The sequence below is a fragment of the Bison bison genome, unplaced genomic scaffold (assembly GCF_000754665.1).
Source record: "Bison bison bison isolate TAMUID 2011002044 unplaced genomic scaffold, Bison_UMD1.0 scf7180017864235, whole genome shotgun sequence".
In the NCBI taxonomy this organism is placed as follows: domain Eukaryota; kingdom Metazoa; phylum Chordata; class Mammalia; order Artiodactyla; family Bovidae; genus Bison; species Bison bison.
The window spans coordinates 3,026,072-3,050,294 of record NW_011494807.1 but is presented as its reverse complement, the minus strand read 5'-3'; the positions used below and the strand labels follow the sequence as shown (position 1 = coordinate 3,050,294).

Sequence of the window (24,223 nt, the reverse complement as noted above, 5' to 3'; positions counted from 1 at the left end):
CAGTTTAGGTATAATCTTAATTAACCCCTTCTGACTGTACAGTGGAGGTAACGAATAATTCAAGGGATTAGATCTGATACACAGAGTGCCTGAAAAACTATGGATGGAGGTCAGTAATTACACAGAAAGTGGTGACCAAAAACCAGCCTAAAGAAAAAGAAATTCAAGAAGGCAAAGTGGTTGTCTAAGGAGACGATACAAATAGCAAAGGAAAGAAGAGAAGTGAAAGGCAAGGGAGAAAGGGAAAGATATAACCAACTGAATGCAGAGTTCCACAGAACAGCAAGGAGAGATAAGAAAGCCTTTTTAAGAGAACAATGCAAAGTAATAGAGGAAAACAACAGAGATCTCTTGAAGAAAATTGGAGATATCAAGCGAACATTTCATGCAAGGATGGGTAGGATAAAGGACAGAAATGGTAAGGACCTAACAGAAGCAGAAGAGATTAAGAAGACATGGCAAGAATACACAGAAGAACTATACAAAAAAAGTCTTAATGACCCAGATAACCACAATGGTGTGGTCACTCACGGAGAGCCAGACCTCCTGGAGTATGAAGTCAAGTGGGCCTTAGGAAGCATTCAGTTCAGTTCAGTTGCTTAGTTGTGTACGACTTTTTTGCATCCCCATGGACTGCAGCACGTCAGGCTTCCTTATCTATTACCAACTCCCAGAGCTTACTTACACTCATCTCCATTGAGTTGGTGATGCCATCCAACCATGTCATCCTCTGTCGTTCCTTCTCCTCCTGCCATCAATCTTTCCCACCATCAGGGTCTTTTCAAATGAGTCAGTTCTTCACATCAGGTGGCCAAAGTATTGGAATTTCAGCTTCAGCATGGGTCCTTCCAATGAACATTCAGGACTGATTTCCTCTAGCATGAACTGGTTGGATCTCCTTGTAGTCCAAGGGACTCTCAAGAGTCTTCTCCAACACCACAATTCAAAAGCATCAATTCTTCAGTGCTCAGCTTTCTTCACAGTCCAATTCTCACATCCATACATGACTACTGGAAAAAACAGAGCTGACTAGATGGACCTTTGCTGGCAAAGTAATGTCTCTTTTAATATGCTGTCTAGGTTGGTCATAACTTTTCTTCCAAGGAGCAAGTGTCTTTTAATTTCATGGCTGAAGTCACTACCTGCAGTGATTATGGAACCCAAGAAACTAAAATCTGTCACTATTTCCATTATTTTCCCATCTATTTGCCATGAAGTGATGGGACCAGAGGCCATGATCTTAGTTTTCTGAATGTTGAGCTTTTAGCCAACTCTTTCACTCTCCTCTTTCACTTTCATCAAGAGGCTCTTTGGTTCTTCGCTTTCTGCCATATATGAGGCTATTGATATTTCTCCTGGCAATCTTTATTTCAGCTTGTGATTCAACCACCAGCATTTCTCATGATGTACTCTGCATATAAGTTGAATAAGCAGGGTGACAATATATAGCCTTGACGTACTCCTTTCCTCATTTGGAATCAGTCTGTTATTCCATGTCCAGTTCTAACTGTTGCTTCTTGACCTGCATACAGATTTCTCAGAAGGCAGGTCAGGTGGTCTGGTATTTCCATCTCTTCAAGAATTTTCAATTTATTGTGATCCACACAGTCAAAGGCTTTGGCATAGTCAATAAAGCAAAAATAGAAGTTTTTCTTCAACTCTCTTGCTTTTTCGATGATCCAACAGATGTTGGCAATTTGATCTCTGGTTCCTCTGCCTTTTCTAAAACCAGCTTGAAAATCTGAAGTTCACAATTCACGTATTGTTGAAGCCTGGCTTGGAGAATTTTGAGCATTACTTTGCTAGTGTGTGAGATGAGTACAATTGTGTGGTAGTTTGAGCATTCTTTGGCACTGCCTTTCTTTGGGGTGAGAATGAAAACTGACCTTTTCCAGTCCTGTGGCCACTGCTGAGTTTTCCAGATTTGCTAGCATATTGAGTGCAGCACTTTCACAGCATCATCTTTTAGGATTTGAAATAGTTCAACTGGAATTCCATCACCTCCACTAGCTTTGTTCATAGTGATGCTTCTTAAGGCCCACTTGACTTCGCATTCCAGGATGTCTGGCTTAGGTGAGTGATCACACCATCATGGTTATCTGGGTCCTGAAGATCTTTTTTTGTACAGTTTTCCTGTGTATTCTTGCCACCTCTTCTTAATATCTTCTGCTTCTGTTACGTCCATACCATTTCTGTCCTTTATTGAGCCCATCTTTGCATGAAATGTTCCCTTCATATCTCTAATTTTCTTGAAGAGATCTCTAGTCTTTCCCATTCTGTTGTTTTCCTCTATTTCTCTGCACTGATCACTGAAGAAGGCTTTCTTATCTCTCCTTGATATTCTTTGGAAATGGGAATATCTTTCCTTTCCTTTGTCTTTAGCTTCTCTTCTTTTCTCGAGAAGAAAAGCTGTTGTCTGAAGGCCTCCTCAGACAACAATTTTGCCGTTTTGCATTTCTTTTTCTTGGGGATGGTCTTGATCACTGCCTTCTGTACAATGTCACAAACCTCTGTCCATAGTTCTTCACGCACTCTATCTATCAGATCTAATCCCCAGAATGTGTTTGTCACTTCCACTGTATAATTGTAGGGGATTTGATTTAAGTCATACCTGAATGGTCTAGTTGTTTTCCCTACTTTCTTCAATTTAAGTCTGAATTTGGCAATAAGGAGTTCATGGTCTGAGCCACAGTCAGCTCCCAGTCTTGTTTTTGCTGACTGTATAGAGCTTTTCCATCTTTGGCTGCAAAGAATGTAATCAATCTGATTACAGTATTGACCATCTGTGATGTCCGTGTATGGAATCTTCTCTTGTATTGTTGGAAGAGGGTGTTTGCTATGACCAGTGTGTTCTCTTGGCAAAATTATATTAGTCTTTGCCCTGCTTCATTCTGTACTCCAAGGCCAAATCTGCCTGTGACTCCAGGTATCTCTTGACTTCCTACTTTTGCATTCCAGTCCCCTATAATGAAAAGGACATCTTTTTTGAGTGTTAGTTCTAGAAGGTCTTATAGGTCTTCATAGAACTGTTCAATTTTAGCTTCTTCAGCATACTGGTTGGGGCACAGATTTGGATTACTGTGATATTGAATGCAAGCATTACTACCAAAGTTAGTGGAGGTGATGGAATTCCAACTGAGCTACTTAAAATCCTGAAGGATAATGCCGTTAAAGTGCTACACTCCATATGCCAGTAAATTTGGAAAAGAAAGCAGTGGCTACAGGACTGGAAAAAGTCAGTTTTCATTTCAATCTCAAAGAAGATCAATGTCAAAGAATTTTCAAATTATCACCCAATTGGGCTCATTTTTCACATGCTAGCAAGGTAATGCTCATAATCCTTCAAGTTAGGCTTCAGCATTACGTGAACCAAGAAATTCCAGATGTACAAGCTGGATTTAGAAAGGCAGAGGAACCAGATATCAAATTACCAACATTCGTTGTATCACAGAGAAAGCATGGGAATTCCAGAAGAACATCTACTTCCACTTCATTGACTATGCCAAAGTGTTTGACTGTGTGGATCACAACAAACTGTGGAAAATTCTTAAAGAAACAGGAATACCAGACCACCCTAACTGTCACCTGAGAAGCCTGTATTTGAGTCAAGGAGCAACAGTTAGAACTAAACATGGAACAACATTGACATTGACACTGAAGTCGCTCAGTCGTGTCTGACTCTCTGCAATCCCATGGGCTGTAGCCTACCAGGCTTCTCCGTCTAAGGAATTTTCCAGGCAAGAGTACTAGAATGGGTTGCCATTTCCTTCTCCAGGAGATCTTCCCGACCCAGGGATCGAACCAGGTCTCAGACGCTTTACTGTCTGAGCCACCGATTAGTTCAAAATTGGAAAAGGACTGCATCAAGGCTGTATATTGTCACCCCGCTAATTTAACTTATATGCAGAGTACATTATGTGAAATGCTGGGCTGGGTGAATCACAAGCTGGAATCAAAATTGATAGGAGAAATATCAACAACCATCACTCTTGGCAGAGAGCGAAAAGAAACTAAAGAGCCTCTGGAAGAGGGTTAATGAGAAGAGTGAAAAGGCTGGCTTAAAACTCAACATGTAAAAAACTAAGATCATTGTGTTTGGTCCCATCACTTCATGGCAAATAGAAAGGGAAAAAGTGGAAACAGTGACAGAGTTTACTTTCTCAGGCTCCAAAATCACTGCAGATGGTGACTGCAGCCAAGAAGTTAAAAAGACACTTGCTCCTTGGAAGGAAAGCTATGATACATATAGACAGCATATTAAAAAGCAGAGACATCACTTTGCTGACAAAGGTCCTCATAGTCAATGCTATGGTTTTTCCAGTAGTAATGTACAGATGTGAGAGCTGGACAATAAATAATGCTGAGCGTCAAACAATTGATATTTCTGAGTTACGATGTTGAAGAAGACTCTTGAGAGTCCTTTGAAATTCAAGGAGATCAAATCAATCAATTCTAAAGGAAATCAACCCTGATCATATACTGAAAGGACTAATGGTGATTCGACTCATTAGAAAAGACCCTGATGCTGGGAAAGACTGAGGGTAGGCGGAGAAGGGGGCAAGAGAGCATGAGCTGGTTGGATGGCATTGCCAACTCAATGGACGGGAGTCTGAACAAACTCTGGAAGATAGTGAAGAACACAGAAGCGTGGCATGTTGCAGTCCATGGGACTGCAGAGTCAGGCATGACTTAGTGACTGAAAAACAACAGAACAGCCAAATGATTCTCAACAAATGAGCAAAGGCAACATAATGTGGAAAAATTAGTCTCTTCAACAAACTGCTGCAACAACTGAAAATCTACATGTAAGAAAAGCATCTAGAAACAGAACTTACAGCATTCACAAAAATCAACTCAAAATGGATCATTGACCTAAAGATAGAGCACTAAAGTATAAAGTGTCTAGAAGATAACTCAAGAGGAAATCTAGATGACCTCATGTTTCATAGTAAGTTTTTAGATGTAACAGAGGCACAATCCATGAAAAAAACATTTGATAAAGCAGACTTCACCAAAATTAAAATAAAAACTACTCTGCAAAGGACAATGTCAAGAAAATGGAAAAACAAGCTGCAGACTGGAAGAAAATATTTTCAAAAGACACAGCTGATAAAGCTTTATTATGCAAAGCATACAAAGAACTCTTAAAACTCAACAATTAGAAAATGAACAACCCAATTTAATAAAAGGCCAAAGACCGTAACAGATACTTCACCAAAGATAAACATATGGCAGATAACCGTAAGAAAAGATGTCCCACATCATATGTTATCAGAGAAATGCAAACTGAAACAACAGTGAGACACACTACACCTCACAGTGGAGTCACTCCAGACACCTATTAAAGTGATCAAAATTTCGAACACTGATACCACCAAATGCTGATGAGGATGTGAAGCAAGAGGAACTCTCATTCACTGCTGGTGGGAATGCAAAGTGGTACAACCACTATGGAAGACCATTTTGGCAGTACATTTATAAGATAAGCATACTCTTATGTGTTCCAGCAACTGTGATCTTTAGTAGTCATCCAGGGGAGCTGAAAACATACCCACACAAAAACATGCACATAATGTTAACAGTAGCTTTAATTATAATTGCTAAAATTTGGAAGCAATGAAGATGTTCTTCAGTAGGTGCCTGGGTAAGCAAACTACAGTACATCCAGACAATACAGTTTGCATTGTATTATTCAGACCAAAAGGAAATGAAGCAGCTAACCATGAAAAGACATAGAGGAAACTTAAATGTGAAAGAAGCCAGCCTGAAAGACCTACATATTATATATTTACAACTATACTGCACTGTTGAAAAGGCAGAACTATGGAGATAGTAAAGACTAGTGGATTGGGGGAAGGGTGGGATGAACAGGCAGAGCAGAGAGGAATTTCAGGACAGTGAAACTACTCTGTAATATACTGTAACAGTGGACACATGTCATTATACATTTGCCCAAACCCAGAGAACGTACAACACCAAGGATGAACCCTAATGTAAACTACGGATCTTGGGTGATTGTGATTTGTCAGTGTAGTTTTACCAATTGTAGCAAAGGTACCACTATGGTGGAGGATATTGATAATGCAGAAAAACGCATGTGTAGGCATATTATATGGGAAATCTCTATACTTTCCACTCAATTTTGCTATGAACTTAAAACTGCTCTAAAAGGTAAAGTCTATTTTTCAAAAGACATAGCAGCAGAGTGGCATCTGGTTTCACAGAAAAATGCTTTGAATATGCCACTATATAAAAGAAATGGTTACCTATGAGTACGACCCAGTTTCCTGACACTACTCATTAAAAATAAACGCTGCTGGGCTTCCCTGGAGGCTCAGTGGTAAAGAATCTATCTGCCAATGCAGGAGACACGGGTTCAGTCCCTGATCCAGGAAGATCCCACATGCCGCCAGCAACTAAACCTGTGCACCTAAACTACTGGGCCTGTGCTCTAGAGCCTGGGAGCCACAGTTACTGAGCCCACGTGCCACAACTAATGAAGCCTGCATGCCCCAGAGCCCATGCTCCCCAGCAAGAGAGCCACCACGATGAGAAGCCTGTGTATCACAACCAAAGAGTAGTCCCTGCTTGCAACAATTAGAGAAAAGCCCTGCAGCAATGAATGCCCAGCACAGTCATAAAAAAAAATTATAAAAAAAAGAATAAACACATACTCTTTAAAAACCAACCAATCAATACACAAATAAATATTGTTTTTTGCAGCTGGTCCTCTCTTTGTGGGGGTCCAACAGATTCAATCAACTGCAGATTGAAAATATTTTTTTTTAATTTCAGAGAGATTCAATAAAGTGGATTTTGCCACACACCAGCTTGTGGCTCAGCTGGTAAAGAACCTGCCTGCAATGTGGGAGACCTGGGTTTGATCCCTGGGTTGGGAAGATCCCCGGGAGAAGAGAAAGGCTACCCACTCCAGTATTCTGGCTGGAGAATTCCACGGACTATATAGTCCATGGGGTCTCAAAGAGTCAGACACGACTGAGCGACCTTCAGGGCTTCCCTGATAGCTCAGTTGGTAAAGAATCTGCCTGCAATGCAGGAGACCCTGGTTTGTTTCCTGGGTCGGGAAGATCAGCTGGAGAAGGGATAGGCTACCTACTCCAGTATTCTTGGGCTTCCCTGGTGGCTCAGCTGGTAAAGAATCTGCCTGCAATGGGGGAGACCTGAATTCGATCTCTGGGTTGGGAAAATCCCCTGGAGAAGGGAAGGGTTACCCACTCCCGTATTCTGGCCTTGAGAATTCCACAGACTGTATAGTCCATGGGGTCACAAAAAGTAGGACACTACTGAGCAACTTTCACTTTCACTCCAGCAACCAATTGCACAGCTGCTGCCACTAAGTCACGTCAGTCATGTCCGACTCTGTGCGACCCCATAGACGGCAGCCCACCAGGCTCCCATCCTGGGTTTCTCCAGGCAAGAACATTGGAGTGGGTTGCCTTTTCCTTCTCCAGTGCATGAAAAGTGAAAAGTGAAAGTGAAGTCACCCAGTCATGTCCACGACTCTTCACAACCCCATGGACTGTAGCCTACCAGGCTCCTCCGTCCATGGGATTTCCTAGACAAGAGTACTGGAGTGGGTTGCCGTTGCATTTACATTGTATTTACTATTTATAAGCATTTACACTGACATAAGTATTATAAGAAAATTTGAGATGATTTTAAAGTATATGTGAGGATGTGTATAGGTTATATGGAACACTATGCCATTTTAAATAAGAGACTTCCCAAAAGGGATTTTGGTGTTTGTAGTGTGTCCTAAAACCAATGCTGGATGGATACTGAGGGAGATTATACTTGATTTGAGTAAGAAACAGGCATTAAGGGCCTATATAATAGACCTGGGTACTCAACTTGATTATTAAGAAGAGATTTTTATTTTTAAAATGTCAAAATTTCCTGGGGATCAAAGTTCTGGATTTTAGTTTTGCCTGCACACAAACTTGTCTAGGGTTACATAAATTTCCTTGCTGTTGTTGTTCAGTCACTAAGTCGTGTCCAACTCTTTGCAACCCCACGAACTACAGCACACCAGGCTACCCTGTCTTTCACTATCTCCCAAAATTTGTTCAAACTTATAAGAAGTACATCAGAATTGCTATAATGGTGCTTCCCCCCCCTTTTTTTTGACTACCCACTTTACTATTTTACAATTTCTAAATCTAGAGTCATCTAACTTGATTTCTTTTTGCATTTCTTAACTTTGCTTGATAATAACTCTGAAAAACACCAAAATTTGTAAAAATTACATGCAATCTCAAAAACAGTCAATCTCAACTCAAGGCTATTATTTAGTGCTTGTGTAATAAACCTGTGATCAAATTTCAAGAGAAAAGACAATCAACAGATCCTAACCCCCAAACAGATATTGCAATATTAGCCAAGAAAACTTTTCCAAGGTTTTCGAGCTATGCTCCATGAGATAACGGTAAATATATCTGAAGTGAATAAAAAAATGAATGTTTGCAGCAAAGAAACAGAACCTACTAAAACAAACAAAACAGAGAAAGAAAAGAAAGAAAAAAGGAAAACTCCAAAACTAAAATCAAAGTATCTAAAAAAGTTACAGACTGGGTTCAATAAAAGAATGTAGATAACACAAAAGTGTCAGTGAACTTGAAAATAAATCCATATGAAGTATCCAATATGAATAATCATGAAAAAAAAGTTGAATAAAATGAACAAGACCTCAGAGATCTGTGGGATATTAGAAGGTCTAACATTTATGTCACTGAAGTCACTGGAGAGATGAAAAATTTCTGCAGAAATATATACAGAAAAAAAATGTTGAAAATTCTTGAAGCTGAAGGATATAAATGTATAGGAGCAAACTTCAAGGAGGATAAAACCAGAGAAAACTATGACTACAACATATTATCACATTGCTAAAAATAAAACTATTAGGGGAAAAAATGAAAGTAATGAGAGAAAAAACCCACCATTTTCACAGGGACATATCAATTTTAATGACTGTAGATTTCTCATCAGAAATCATAAGACTAAAACAGTCTAAGAATAGTTTCTGAGTGGTGGAAAAAAAACTACCCAAAACAGCAAAAATATCCTTCAGGAATAATGGTAAAATAGTTTTCAGATGAAGTACAAATAAGATAATTCATCATCAATAGACCTGGTCTTAAAAAAAATGCTAAAAGAAATTCTTTAAGCTTAAGAAAAATTTATACAAAAGGAAACAATGAAAGAAGGAAACATAACAGGAATGCTAAATATCCAAATAACAAAAACGACTTTTTCCATCTTCAATTTGTTAAAATAGATACGACAATTCAAAGTAAAAACTGTAATACAGGATACAATTATAACACACGCAGACTATTAATAACCTAGGATGTATTCTTATCATAAATAAACGTTCACACTATGCTAATATCTTGGATATTCATAGTTCTTTGACATCAAAGTCACAGAGAAAGAAAAACTAGAATGTTTATGTAACAGAAAGGACTCTTTCCTACCATTGGTTAATACCTGGGAGTGGAGAACAAGATGGGAATGGTGTGGACCGTGAACAACTCCAGTAATGGCTGGGTGGCAGCAGGCACCCCTCTGTGGGCAGGCTATGAGGTGTGCACTTTATATCAGTGCCCATCCATCAGCAACACAGTGCCCTGCTGCTCTGCTCACTGAGCAGTCACTTGGTAAACGCTCTCAGGACTCACTTGCCTCTGCCTCCGCCTCTCCATGTCTCTTTCAGTTTCCAAGTGGGTGCAGGAAGAGCTGTTCTCAGCTGGACAGAAAGGAGTATGAAGAGAGTGGCCACTGAATGAGGAAGTGATGGTAGAAGAGTAGTGTAACAGCTTCTGGGTGATCAGAATTATCCAAGACAGGTTATTCCACACAGGTATTGAGGAAACATATTTAACCTCTTTCTCCCCAAAAGATTAGGTCTGTTTAATATCCAGTATAATAAAGACTAGACTTCCCTGGTGGCTCGATGGGAAAGAATCCAGCTGCAATGCGGGAGATGCAGATTTGATCCCTTGGTTGGGAAGATCCCCTGGAGAAGGAAATGGCAACCCACTGCAGTATTCTTGCTTTGGAAACCCATGGACAAAGGAGCCTGGCAGGCTACAGTCCGTTGGGGTCATAGAGGAGTCAGACATGGTTTGGCAATTAAACAACAACAATAAAGATACTGTGTTTTCTAGAGCAAAGAGCAGGGAGACATTGTCCATTATAAATGATTTAGGTTCTGTAAACTCAAGTTTCTCAGCTATGACACAAACCAAAGGCTGGTGCAACGTTGGTCTGGGCCACTCTGTCTTATCATGCTGGCAAGAGAGGGGCAAGGCAGAGTCACAAAGACACTTCTGCTATTTGCTATGCGCTGAGTATAAAATCCTTAATTATGTCAACTTCTAGCAACCTTAAAAGAAATTAATCTGTCAGCTTACCAGGGAAGTAAAATTTACCCTTTACAGTTCTTAAAAGAAAAAGTCAGTGATCTTGAAGATAAGTCTTAGGAAATATTCAATCTGAGTAATAGGGAAAAAGAAATGAAGAAAATGAACAAAATCCTAAGGATCTGTGAAACAATATAAAATGTTCAACAATCACATTACTGAAGCCCTCAAAAAGAGCAGCACAAAAAGTTTTTTCAAGAAGTTATGGCTAATTCTCCAAATCTGGTGCAAGACATTACTTTACAGATCCAGCAACATGAGAACTCCAAACAGGACTACTTCAGAGAAAACTAGATAGAGTCTCATCATTAAAAATGGCTGAAACCTAAACATTAAAACTAAAAACTTGAAGCAGCTAAGGAAAAACAAACAAAAATTACACTTAAAGAAACAGAAGAACTGAATATTTCTCATCAGAAATCAGAGACCAGAAACAGTAGCACAAAATCTTTAAAGTGCTGAAAGAAATGCCAATGCAGAATTCTATATCCAGCAAAAACACCCTTCAGGAATGACGGTGCAATAAAGTTATTCTCAGATTAAAGAAAACTATAGGACTCTGCCATCACTAGATCAGCTTTTTTTAATAAAAAAGTGCTAAGTTCTTTGGCCTGAAGATACATAATACAAAAAATGTAAATACACTAGTTATAATATAGAGCTGGCCAGATTGTGTATAAAAGTAACAACTCACAACAATACACTGCCTACAAAGCCCTACTTTAAAGATATAAGTTAAAACTGAAAGAATGGAAAAAACATGCTATGCTACCAAAGAAGAGCTGGAGTGTTACATTAACAGTAGATAAACTTAAGAATATCATCGGCAGTAAAGAGGGGTTTGTTGCTGTTGTTTAGTCGCTAAATTGTGTCTGACTCTGAGACACCATGGACTATAGCCTGCCAGGCTCCTCTGTCCATGATATTTCCTGGAGCAAGAATACTAGAGTGGGTTGCCATTTCCTTCTCCAGGGGATCTTCCCAACCCAGTGACTGAATCAGTGTCTCCTGCTTGGCAGGTGTATTCTTTACCACTGAGCCACCTGGGAAGCCCAATAAAGGAGCAGTATCATATGATAAAAGGATCAATGTGCCAAAAATTGCAATAATACTAAATTGTAGTAATTAATACAATAAATACAGATAATAAGATAGAGAACACCTGGAAAATACTAGAACACCTGGAAAATACTATCAGTCAACTTGACTTTTAGAGAATATTTCAACAATAACATCAGGACTTCCCTGGTGGCTCAGTGGTAAAGAATACACGTCGACAATGTGGGAGACCTGGGTTTGATCCCTGGGTTGGGAAGATTCCCTGGAGAAGGAAACAGCAACCCACTCCAGTACTCTTGCCTAGAAAATCCCATGGACAGAGGAGCTTGGTGCAGGCTACTGTCCATGGGGTCGCAAAGAGTCGGGCACGTCCGAGCGACTTCACTTCATTTCACCCATGTTTTTCAAGTATGCACAGACTATTCACTATAAGAAGTCACATTCTAGGCCATCAGACAAACCTTAACAAATGTAAAAGAACTGAAATCATAAAACATTCTCTGACAATAATCAAATAAACAGCTATTAGTAACAGAAAGCTATCTAGAAAATCCTCAAATTTTGGAAATTAACACTTCTAAATAACCTGTAAGTTAAAAAGGATGTCACAAGGGAAACTGGAAAACAGTTCAAACTCAATGAAGACAAAAACAATATTAAAGCTTGTGGGAGACAGCTACAACAATGCTTCAGAGAAATACATAACTAAATACTGGTACTCAAAAAAAGCCTTTTATCAATAATCAAAGCTTTTATTTGACAAAACAGAAAAGCAAACCAAACAGCAAGCAGAAGAAATTAATAAAATTAAAAAGAAAATAAAAAACAGAAATCAAGAAACCAAAAACTTACTCTGAAAAAGAAAAAAATCCCAATGAAATGACAAAGCTTTTGCAAGATTAAAACAAAACAATAAAAAGCAAACAAAGAGATGGCATAAATTACCAATATAAGGAATAGAAAGGGAGGGGCATCACCCATAGACTCCATGGATACAGTAGTAAGTGTGGAGTATTCTGAAAAACTTCTGCCCATAAATTTCACAACTTACACGGAAAGGACAAATTCCTTTAAAGTCATATACCACCAAAGTTCATCAAGAAGAAATACTTTCATAACTATCAGAGACACTGAATTTGTAGTTAAAAATCTTCTAACAAACAAAACTGCATGTTCAAATGATTTCACTAGCAAGTTCTGCCAACAATTAAGGCAAACATAAGACTAATTTCACACAAACTCCTCAAGAATACAGAAGAGGAGAAAACACTCTCCAGTTCATTAGTGAGGTAAGCATTTCTGATACCCAAAATCAGACATTACAAGTAAAATAAAACAACATCCAAGTATCTGTTACAAACACAGACACAACAGCAGCAAAACACTAGCAAACTGAGTGCAGCAATAAATAAAAAAAAAATAAACACATTATGACTGTGTGGGAATTCAAGGTTTACTCAACATTTGAATATCGATCAATACCCCTATCAATAAACTAGAGAATCACATGAGTATATTAGATGCAGGAAAAGCATTTGCCAAAATCAATATCCATTCATAGATACAAAATTCAGAAAACTAGGAATAGAAGGGAAATTCTTTAACCCAATAAAAGCCATCTACCAAGACAATACTCTAGAAAGAAAGAAAAAATGAGCATTTTCCTCCTATGAGCATGAAGCGGGAAAAGATACCCACCATCACCACTTCTATTCAATATTACACTGGTGGATTCAGCTAGTGCATTAAGGCAAGAAAAAGACATAAAGATTAGAAAGAAATAAAACTCACATCACAGTCAACATTACTGTCTACATAGAACATTTCAGACTCTAAAACTCTACTAGAACTAGTGTCTAGCAACAGTTGCAGAAAACAGAGAAAATGTGCTATTAATGAGTGAATGTAAAAGATATAAAAGCACCAAAAAGCCATAAAATAGGTATAATGAAATGTGCACTAGATCTGTATGCTGAAAAGTAGAAACACGAATGAAAAAAACCAAGTAAGACCTAAAAGGAAAAAAAAGAGAGAGAGAGAAATAGTATACTTATGGCTTAAAGGCTCTCAATAGTATTAAGATGCTAATTCTCCCCCAAACTAATCAACAGGTTCATCGTTATCTCAATTAAAATCTCAGCAGGAATTTTTGATAGAAAGCAATAAATAGGTTCTAAAGTTATATGGGCAGGCAAAAGAACAAGAATAGTCAAAAAACAATTTTGAAAAGAACAAAGTCACTAGATTCACACTATTTGATTTCAAGACTCAGTTAATTAAGACAACATACAACTGGCAGAAAGACAGTCAAAAGACCAACTACACACAATCCAGAGACAGACCCACACGTAAATGTTCTATGGATTTTTCAATAAACATTCAAAGAAAACCCAAGGAAGGATTTTTTTTTTTAAGTTCAGCTTCTTTATCTTAATACAAATCTTAAATCTACTTATGTTGTTTCATGTACTGAAAAACACAGTCAACTAACTTAGGGTTTATAGAGCATTCTGCTCAATATCAAACTAAATATATTCTTTTCAAGTACACACATACTGTTTACCACAAAAGACCATATTCTGAGCCAAAAACCAAACTATAACATGACTATCTTTCAATAATTGAGATTTTATATGCAAAAAAATGAACCTCAACTCATAAGAAAATTAACTCAAAATCAACCAAGTCTAAATATAAATAAGCTAAAACTTTAAAACTTATAGAAAAAACATAGGAAAAACTTTTGTGACCTTGGACAATGTTACCCAAGGATTTCATATGCAACATATAAGGCATTATCAAAAATGGATAAAACAAGCCAGACTGGGGAAAAAAATACCTACAAAACATATCTGATGAAGGATTTATATTCAGAATACATGAAAAAATTCTCAAAACTCAATAAGGAAACCTATTTTAAATGGGAAAAAGATATGAAAGAAAACTAAAGACAACTTTCAGATGGTGAATATGTAAGCAAAAAAGTACTCACTGTCATTAATCATTAGGGACTGTATACTGAAATCACAATGAGGTAACACTACATATCTCTTAGAATAATTAAAAAGCAGTGGTATGCTGGTATATATTTAGCAATCAGGTCTTTGGGAAAGAAGACCCTGAATTTTAGCTTTCGCTGATTTCTGTGGCATAAACAATTCCCTCTGTGGCTGATTACTCCTTACTGAAAATGGAGCTAGTAAGATACTTTACACCACACAGATACAATAGACACATTAATTCATGAGCTCAAAAACTAGTAAAACACAGTAAAGAAATAAACAAGTGACAAGTTGTAAATATTTACTGCCTTTTATAATATAATTTATGTCTACGTAACTTTTAACAATGGCTGTTACTAACCAGCTTACAAAATTCCTGAAAATTTAAAGATCAGTTCTTTCAAGCCAGCGTAAGTCAGATGTGTGGATCACAACAAACTGTGGAAAACTCTTAAAAAGATGGGAATACCAGACCACCTGACCTGCCTCCTGAGAAATCTGTATGCAAGTCAAGAGGCAACAGTTAGAACTGGACATGGAAAAACAGACTGGTTCCAAATTGGGAAAGGAGTACATCAAGTCTGTATACTACCACCCTGCTTATTTAACTTACATACAGAGTACATCATGTGAAATGCCGAGCTGGATGACTCACAAGCTGTAATCAAGATTGCTGGGAGAAATAGCAACAATCTCATATGCAGATGATACCACTTAAACAGCAGAAAGTCAAGAGGAACTAAAGAGCCTCTTGATGAACGTGAAACAGGAGACTGAAAGAGCTGGCTTAAAACTCAACATTCAAAAAACAAAAATAATGGGATTGGTACCATCAGTTGATGGCAAATAGATGGGGAAAAAGTGGAAAACAGTGACAGAATTTATTTTCTTGGGCTCCAAAATCACTACAGATGGTGACTACAGCCATTAAATTAAAAGACGCCTGCATGTTCCTTGGAAGAAAAGCTATGACAAACCTAGACAGCATATTAAAAAGCAGAGACATCACTTTGCCGACAAAGGTCCATAAGTCAAAGCTATGGTTTTTCCAGTAGTCGTGTACAGATGTGACAGTTGGACCAAAAAGAAGGCTGAGTGCCGAAGAACTGATGCTTTCGAATTGTGCTGGAGAAGACTCTTTAGAGTCCCTTGGGCTGCAAGGAGATCAAACCAGTCAATACTAAAGGAAATATATCAGTACTGAATATTCATTGGAAGGACTGATGCCAAAGCTAAAGCTCCAAGACTTTGGCCATCTTATGTGAAGAACTGACTCATTGGAAAAGACTGATGCTGGGAAAGATTGAAGGCAGGAGGAGAAGAGGCGACAGGGGATGAGATGGTTGGACGGCATCAATGACTCAATAGACATGACTTTGGGCAAACTCCGTGAGATGGTGAAGGACAGGGAAGCCTGGTGTGCTGCAGTCCATGGGGTTTTAAAGAGCTGGACAAGACTTAGAGACTGAACAACAAAGCATGCCACTGCCTGAAACAGAACTGATACTAACAAATAGTGACAAGGATGTGGAACAACTGAATTCTCAGCCATTGAAGGGATTTCCCTGGTGGACCAGAGTGGCTAAGATTCAAGCTGCCAATGCAGGGGACCCATGTTTGATCCCCAGTCCAGGAACTAGATACCATATGCTGCAACTAAGAGTTCGCATGTCATATTAAAGATCCCGCATGCTACAACAAAGATCGAAGATCCCAAGCATCTCAACTGAGACCCACTGCAGCCAAATAAATAAATAAATAAATATATTTTTAATGGCTCAAAACACCATTGAAACCTGTCTCTTTTTCTTCTTTCTCAGAATGTTTTATAGTGTTATTAGATTTCAGAGATAAAATGAATGAAAACCTGAACAGATATTAAAACAGGCAAAACCAGCTGCACCTAAGGTTCCTTCAGGCGATCCTTCAGGATTCAAACACTCAGTAAATATACACAAAGCTCTCTAAGTAGGAATAAGCTTTCAATATTAAGGCAACTTTTATGATGGGAGGAACATACCATAACATGCTTTTGTCTTGAAGAATCACGCTTTTGTTTATCAGTTTTTTAAAGAGTAATTTTATTTGTTTCTTTTTGGCTAGGCTGAGTCTTCCCTGCCGTGCAGGCTCTTCTCCCGTTGCTGTGCTTGGGCTTCTCACTGAGGTGGCTTCTCTCATTGCAGGGCGCAGGTTCTAGGGCACCTGCGCTTCAGCAGCTGGGGCATATGGGCTCAGGAGTTGTGGCACACGGGATTCGTTGCTCCAGAGCATATCATGATTTTGTTTTAGTGAAACCATATACTATTAGTTCTCAGACTTGGAGAACTCTGTCTTAATGGACATGGTCTTGAGTTATATTGAGCTGGCCAAAAAGTTCACTCACTTTTTTCAAATGAACTTTTTGGCCAACCCAATATTATTACTACAGATACCTATTATAATTTGAGTTATATTATTAAAGAGCCATCAACCTGTAAGACTAAAAATAAATAACTTCATCTCCCTTTGCCTTATGCCCCCACCCCAAACCTTTCTAGCAGAAAGTTTGGCAGTTTCTTAGAAAGTTAAACATGTATTTACCACAAAACCAGCCATCCTACTTTTAAGTATTTTCCCAAAGGAGATGAAAACTGTGTTCATACAAAAATCTGTACATATATGTTTATGTCATCTCTATTCATTAATGTCCCCAAACTGTAAACAACAGAAATGTTCAACAACAAAAAACTGTGATGCATAATACAATGCAATACTAAATTCAGCAATAAAAATGAATGACTCTTGATACATGCAACATCCATAAATATCAGATACTTTAGGTTAAGTTAAAGAAGCCTTATTCAGAAAGTTTCACACAGTTTTGTTTGTACAAAATATAATTCCATTTATATGATTCTATTTATATGAAATTCTGGAAAAGACAAAACTACAGGCAAATACAGATCAGTGGGTGCCAGAGGCTGGGAATGGGTGGAATTAACTACATGAGAGAATTTTTAGAAGGTGATAGACATGTCATGCATCTTCAGTGAAGTGGTAGTGAACTTTACTGAGGTAAATTTTATCACAACTAAAAACTATCATCACAGGGAAAAAACACAAGAGTTCAATTTTATAGGAAAGTGCACATTCAAAAAATTAACATTAAAGACAAATTTTAGGAGTTCCCTGGTCGTCCAGTAGTTAGGACTCCATGTTTTCACTGCCAAGGGCCTGGGTTCAATCCCTGGTCGGGAAACTAAGATCCTACAAGCCATGTAGCATGGCAAAGAAAAAAAAAAAGAAAAAAAAAATTATTCTATTTCAGGAAAAAAATGAAAAAAGTGAGCACCTCTGCCTCAGGCAACTACGGAGTAACATTTTTTTTTTTTTATAGGCACTAGAAGTAGTTCAGTCCTTATATTTAATAGTTTCCAGGGCAAGTGGTCAACTGGTTATACCTTGTCATAAATCTCTTTCTAGTATTTCCCATGCAGTGGTCTTTAAATACCTGGTCACAAAATGTCTCTCCTCTGAAACAGGTAATTCATAATGAAATTAAAAAAAAAACTTTTTAAAGATGGATGCTGACCTAAAGATTAGAATTAGGAAAACAAGATACATGCTTTTACTACCTGTTGTGTTGAAACAATAAATACTCAACTTCAGTTCTTTATCAAAAGACTCTTTAGTTTTTCTCTACTTGCTCTCTGTTGATGCCATCTACTTTTCAAGGTTTCAAAGATCACTTCTACACAATTAAGTCACTCCAGGATTCTATACTATTTCTGCTGCTGTTGTTTGCTATGCCATGTCTTACTCTTTGTGACCCCATGGACTGAAGGACGCCAGTGACAGGCCTTCACTATCTTCTGGAGTTTACTCAAATTCATGTGCACAGAGTCAGTACTGCTATCCAATCATCTCCTCCTCACAGTACCTGGTACTGTTTGTGTGCCACGCACATATTTCAGTTACACACATTATCACCTGGTATTGCAGGTGTTTTTTCACAAAGCTGTGTTTATCATGCTGACTCCTGTTCACTCATATACTCCATGAGGACAAGGACTAGATTTCCACAGTTCAATTTAGTGTCACCAGTCAATAAATTGTATTGAATCTGTATCTCTACTCCATCTGGGATTTCTAGCTGTCTGATAGTCTCTTCATTGATGTAACTTATTCCCAAATGAAATAAATTTATAACTCCTTCCTCGAGACATTCAAAGAGTTAAGATGGCCATCTTTTACTCTTGTTACTGTATCAACTTCCTTCTCTCCTTTATTGATCGCACTATTCCTCTTGAGGTCTTTAACCTTAGACTTAAAATAACCTCCAGGTCATCAACCTACCAATGATACCTCTTACAAATTTATCCCCCAAACTGCCAGAACATTAAGCTTCCAAGGCGATCATATTACTGCCCTGAAGGTCTTGTAGGGCTCTAATGCACCTATGTAACAATTTCAAAGCTCTGCACAGTCTCATCATATAAACCTGTAACATCCTATATAGAGCCACTCAAAATTATTTATGGTTCCTTACAATACGGACTGAACCGTAAGTGACATTTGCTATTTTCCCACTTTGAAAATTTCATTCCACCCTTTAAAGTCTCTCTTAAATATTACCATCTCAGTGGCTGTTCCTAGCCAGTAGAAACATTTATGTTCATCTACCATGTGTCAGGAATGCTGATAGGAGTTAGCAATCTCCCCCAGTCCACTGGGACTTTCAGTGAAAATAGGTGTGTTTTCAGAACATAGTCACAATCTCTTTGGATCTGAGTTTTCTGTACTTCTCTTTCTTCTTCACCAGAGATTTTCTTTCCTCAAAGATCTGCTGATATCTAATTGATCTTTGTACTCCCACTATCATCTAAAAAATACAGCAGAGAGTAAATAGTCAAGTATTTACTGAAATCAACCAAGTACAGCATCTACGGAGCAGGCATGGGGTTACATGGTGGGGAAGGAATTCTAAGACCTGTGAACCTCCCATATGGAAATTTCATTTGAAGTATTCTATAAACTCTATCATGCGACAGTGTTAGGGAAACTGTGGTACTCAGCTTAACTTCAGTTGACCTTAAGATGAGAGGCTAGTACAAGAACCAACTGTAAACATCTACAGTCAACCAATTTTCAGAAAGAGTGTCAAGATCATTCAATGGACAGTTTTTCAGCAAATGATGCAGTGACAACTGGATTGCCACAAGCAAAAAAAAAAAAAAGAGTTTATCTCACATCATATACAAATACTCAAAACAAATCAAGCCGAAACTATAAAACTCTTAGAGGAAACTTTCATGATCTTGGATTGGGCGGGAGATTCTTATATATGATGCTGAAAGCATGAGCAACAAAATAAAAAGTAGATGAACTGAACTTCATCAAATTTTTAAAAAACTTTGTGCTTCAGAGGACACCATTAAGAAATGAAAAGACAATTCATGGAATGGGAGAACATTTGCAAACCATGTATCTGACAAGGAACTTGCATCTAGAATACACAAAAAAATTCTTATAAATAAAAAGACAACCCAACTAAAAAGTGAGCAAAGGCTCTGAATAGACATTTCTTCATAATGTACAAATGGCCAACAAGAACATGAAAAGAAAATATAATCTTTAAGAACATCTAATATAGTCTTAAGTCTTAAGAAAGACTTAATTTAGTCTTTAAGAAAATATAATTAATCTTACTGTTGATATAGGTATGTTCTGGTATACAGATGTCATTTTTGTTATCACAGCACTACAGTGAAACACACAAATAAAAACTTAAATTCATAAAAAAAGAAAATATAATCAAAACCACACTAAGATACCATTTCTCAAGCATTATGATGGACAGAATAAAAAAGTCAAATTACAACAAGTATTGGTGAGGATGTGGAAAAATTGGTTCCCTCATACATGGCTGGTGGGTATGTAAAACGGTGTGGCCATTTTGAGAAACTACTCCAGCAATTCCTCAATTGATTAAAAGCAGAGTCATTATATGTTCTAGCAATAATAATGATACGCAAAATGTGGAAACAATGCAAATGTCCAACAAATGACAAAATGGATAAACAAAATAAGGTATAGCCACACAATGGAATGTTTTTCAGGGATAGAAAGGAATACATACACAGACTCTGAAAACATCAGGTTAAGTGAAAAAAGTCAGTCACAAAAGACCACATATTACATGATTTCATTCATATGAGGTCCAGAATAGGGAATATATAGATAGAAAGTGAATTAGTAGTTGCCTAAGGTTGAGGGCAGAGGGGTTTAGGGAATGGGGACGGGGGTGATAGTTAAAGGGTACAGGGTTTCTTTCTGAGGTGATAAAAATGTTGCAGTATCTGTGAATATACCAAAGCCCACAGAATTGTACGTATTACATGGGTAACTGCATGGTCTATGAACTAAAAAATGAACAACATTGCAAATCAACTATTAATTCACTCCAACAAAAATTAAAAAAAAAAAAAAGGAACAGGGCTTCCCTGGTGGCTCAGTGGATACGAATCACCTGCCAGTGCAGGAGACATGGGTTCAATCCCTGATCCAGGAAGATTCCACGTGCTGTGGAGCAACTAAGCCTGTGTGCCATAACCTAGTGGTTATAGACCTGTGCTCTAGAGCCTGGGAGCCGCAAACACTGAAGCCCGCATCTAGAGATTACTACCTGGAGAGGAGCCCCCGCTCCTCACAACTAGAGAATGCCCTCGCATAGCAACAAAGACCCAGGGCAACTGAAAAAAAGAAAAGAACAGGCATGTAACACATAAATTTCCTGTCTTACTACTTCATGCTACTTTAGGGCAAGCACCTCTTAACCTTAGAGCTGTATCATCTTTTTTTGTTTGTTTTAAGGCAGCATTGCAAAACCATCTAAAGCCTCTCAGTTACCAAAAACAAAACAAAACAAAACAAAACAAGCTTTTGCCAGATTTGTTTCCCTTCTCATTTCTTTCCATGTCCCCTATGCCAGCCCTTCACCACTTTGTTTCACAGTCACAACAGAAACACAACTAGATGTTTCAAATATGCTTTAACTACGGAACATGGCTTTATGTGACTGTTCTTCATTTTGAAAAGAAAGGATTTTAATACTGGGATTAAAATATACTCACAGCATACATATACACTAAGTTGTACAGTCACTACAAGGTTAACAATTATGATATTGAAGCTGTGTATAATTCTTTACTTATATGGATTTCAATTGACTTTTTTACTCCCAATGCCCTCAAAGGAGAAAGTTCCTACATGAACATTTTTAAAACTCTTTTTTAAAAATAGATGTTAATTTTTATGTCTATTATACTTTATAGCTTAGGTAATAACTATTCAAAGCAGATGACCTGCATCAGAATCACCTGGAGCTTTGCAACTCATCCCTGTCTATGGACTAGCAGCAATGTCACAATGAGAGTTTGTTAAAAATGCGGAACACTGGCTTATCCCAGCCCAACAGAATCAAAATTTGCACTTTAACAAGATCTCCAGGTAACTGACATATGAAGTTTGAAAAGCAATGATAGAGAACACTCAGGAAACATGCATAGTGAGGCAAAGGTACCTGCATTTTAAACAAGAATCCTGTAGTTTCTCCTCCACACTGAAGTTTGAGAAGCACTATTCTATTCAAAAGAAAAGTGACATGCTGAAAAAATATTCCTTTACAGCAGCTTTGGTATACTAATAAGTACTGCTATGTACCCTTCCCAAAAATAGCTTGAAAAGCAAAAAATAATAATTCTGAATTTATAAGCTTCACAGTTATACTACTTGAAAATATCCTGAGTCTCATGAAATAAAGGGTTTAGATGACTAATCAAAACCAACATTTTAGAAAGCTTTCATAATGCACTAACCACAATACATGTATTCATACTCAGAACTCTATAGACTTTAACTGGGGGGGAAAACACACACACACACACACTTACACACACAACCTTATTAAACAGGCCCATCCAAATGGGAAATAGAAACTGTAGTTCCTTTTACTCAACTTTACAAAGATCTCAATTAAACAGAATGCTTAGTGTTCACAATATTCTAGTTTACACTATGTTAAGTTTATTCTGATCCTTGTTGGTGGAAAATCTTTGTAGCCCCACAGGGAATCCAGGTCTTACAATCCTGCATAGACATTACCTTTCAAAACATGTTAAGTAGCTGTAAAGTATAAAGGACTACAAGGATACTACCCCCAAAAGGTAATTTGCTGTGCAAGACAATTTTTATTAAATCTTAGGAGATGCTGGTTTTGACAATTCATTCAACAAATATTTGCAAAATGCAAATGTTCGAGATTTTGTTAGGAACACAAAGATGAAAAAGGTACTACCCCTAGCCCCCAAAAGCCTATAATCTTGAGGAGAGGTGAGGTTTGGCCAGGAACACGCATATACAATTAGCAGAATATGATCAGTACTGAAAACGGTCAGGGAAGTTACCAGTTCCACGTAACTGAAAGCTAAATAAAGGATATGCTACAATAATTTTCAATTAATTTGGTGCAGAGTGGATCAAGCTAGGGAAGCTTATTAAAAAAGCACTTTATAAGCAAGTACAGTCTAAGGTCAGACGGTTAAGCGTCTGTCTACAATGTGGGAGACCCGGGTTCAATCCCTGGGTCGGGAAGATCCCCTGGAGAAGGAAATGGCAATCCACTCCAGTACTACTGCCTGGAAAATCCCATGGACAGAGGAGCCTGGTAGGCTACAGTCCATGGGGTCGCAGAGAGTCGGACACGACTGAGCGACTTCACTTTCACAGTCTAAGGTAAACAACTCTTTGGGAAATTTGCTTGTATTTTAATACACATACACACACTTAAAGTTCGGCTATCAGGTGTGTGTGCTCTCATCAAAGGCAAAGCAACTGAAACATGAACTAGATTCAGGAGGCCCAATACAGTTAAGTTCATAGAGGGCGTTTCCTTTGACAAAAACAGGAACACGTAGCTTCAGAGATCGCTGATCATGCGAGAAAAGAGGAAAAAGGAGTGAGGATCTGTTATTTCTCCCCTGGTAACTTAAAAAAAAAAAAAAACTTCCCCCAGTGCCTAGCAGTTTCCTGGACTACTCCCTGCCTTCAACTTTGTATTTTATTAACACTATGATCCTTAAAAGGCTTAGAAACTAAAGACAAACAAAACCGGCCAAATTCATTTACCTATTTAACAGTCTAAAACAGAGGTACGTCCCTCAAGGGGAACTAGCAGTCCTTGAAGGTCCAGGACCGGGAAAAGTGCACCCACACGGTCCCTCCAGCGCCCCGGCCACTCAGAGCGCTCTCTCCACTGCTCTCCCTTTTCAGAGGCACACCCTCCCTTGGGAAGGGAAAAGCAAGCACCTCTTCAAAGAGGCTGCGGGGGTTGCCCCGCAGCGCCAGGAGGTGTGCTGAGACCCAAGGCAAGACCTTCAGAGCTCTGGAAGGAAAGGCGCAAGTGACACCGCGGAGGGCCAGCTGAGCGGGGAAAGGACACTCGATGCTCTGTCCGGTCCTGGCCCTCAGGGGATCAGGTCGGCCCCCGGCCCCGCAGTTCGCTCTCCTAAGCAGGCCTGGCCGCCCAGGCCAACTCCAGCCCAATGACAGGTACGCGAGGTGGGGCCCGCGTCACAGGTGTCGCCCCAACCAGGTCCTTGCAAACCTGGGGGTTGGGGGGTGACGCGGAGGGTCAAGTCGAGGCAGGGCAAGCACCAAAAGGTGAGATGCGCGGCAGCAACG

At 38.5% G+C, this 24,223-nt stretch overlaps 1 protein-coding gene across 2 annotated transcripts in view; it reads right to left on the bottom strand.

Annotated features, from left to right (window-relative positions):
* Positions 1–24,223, bottom strand: part of SNX2 (sorting nexin 2) — a 62,593-nt gene that overhangs the window by 38,131 nt on the left and 239 nt on the right. The window lies entirely within an intron of this gene.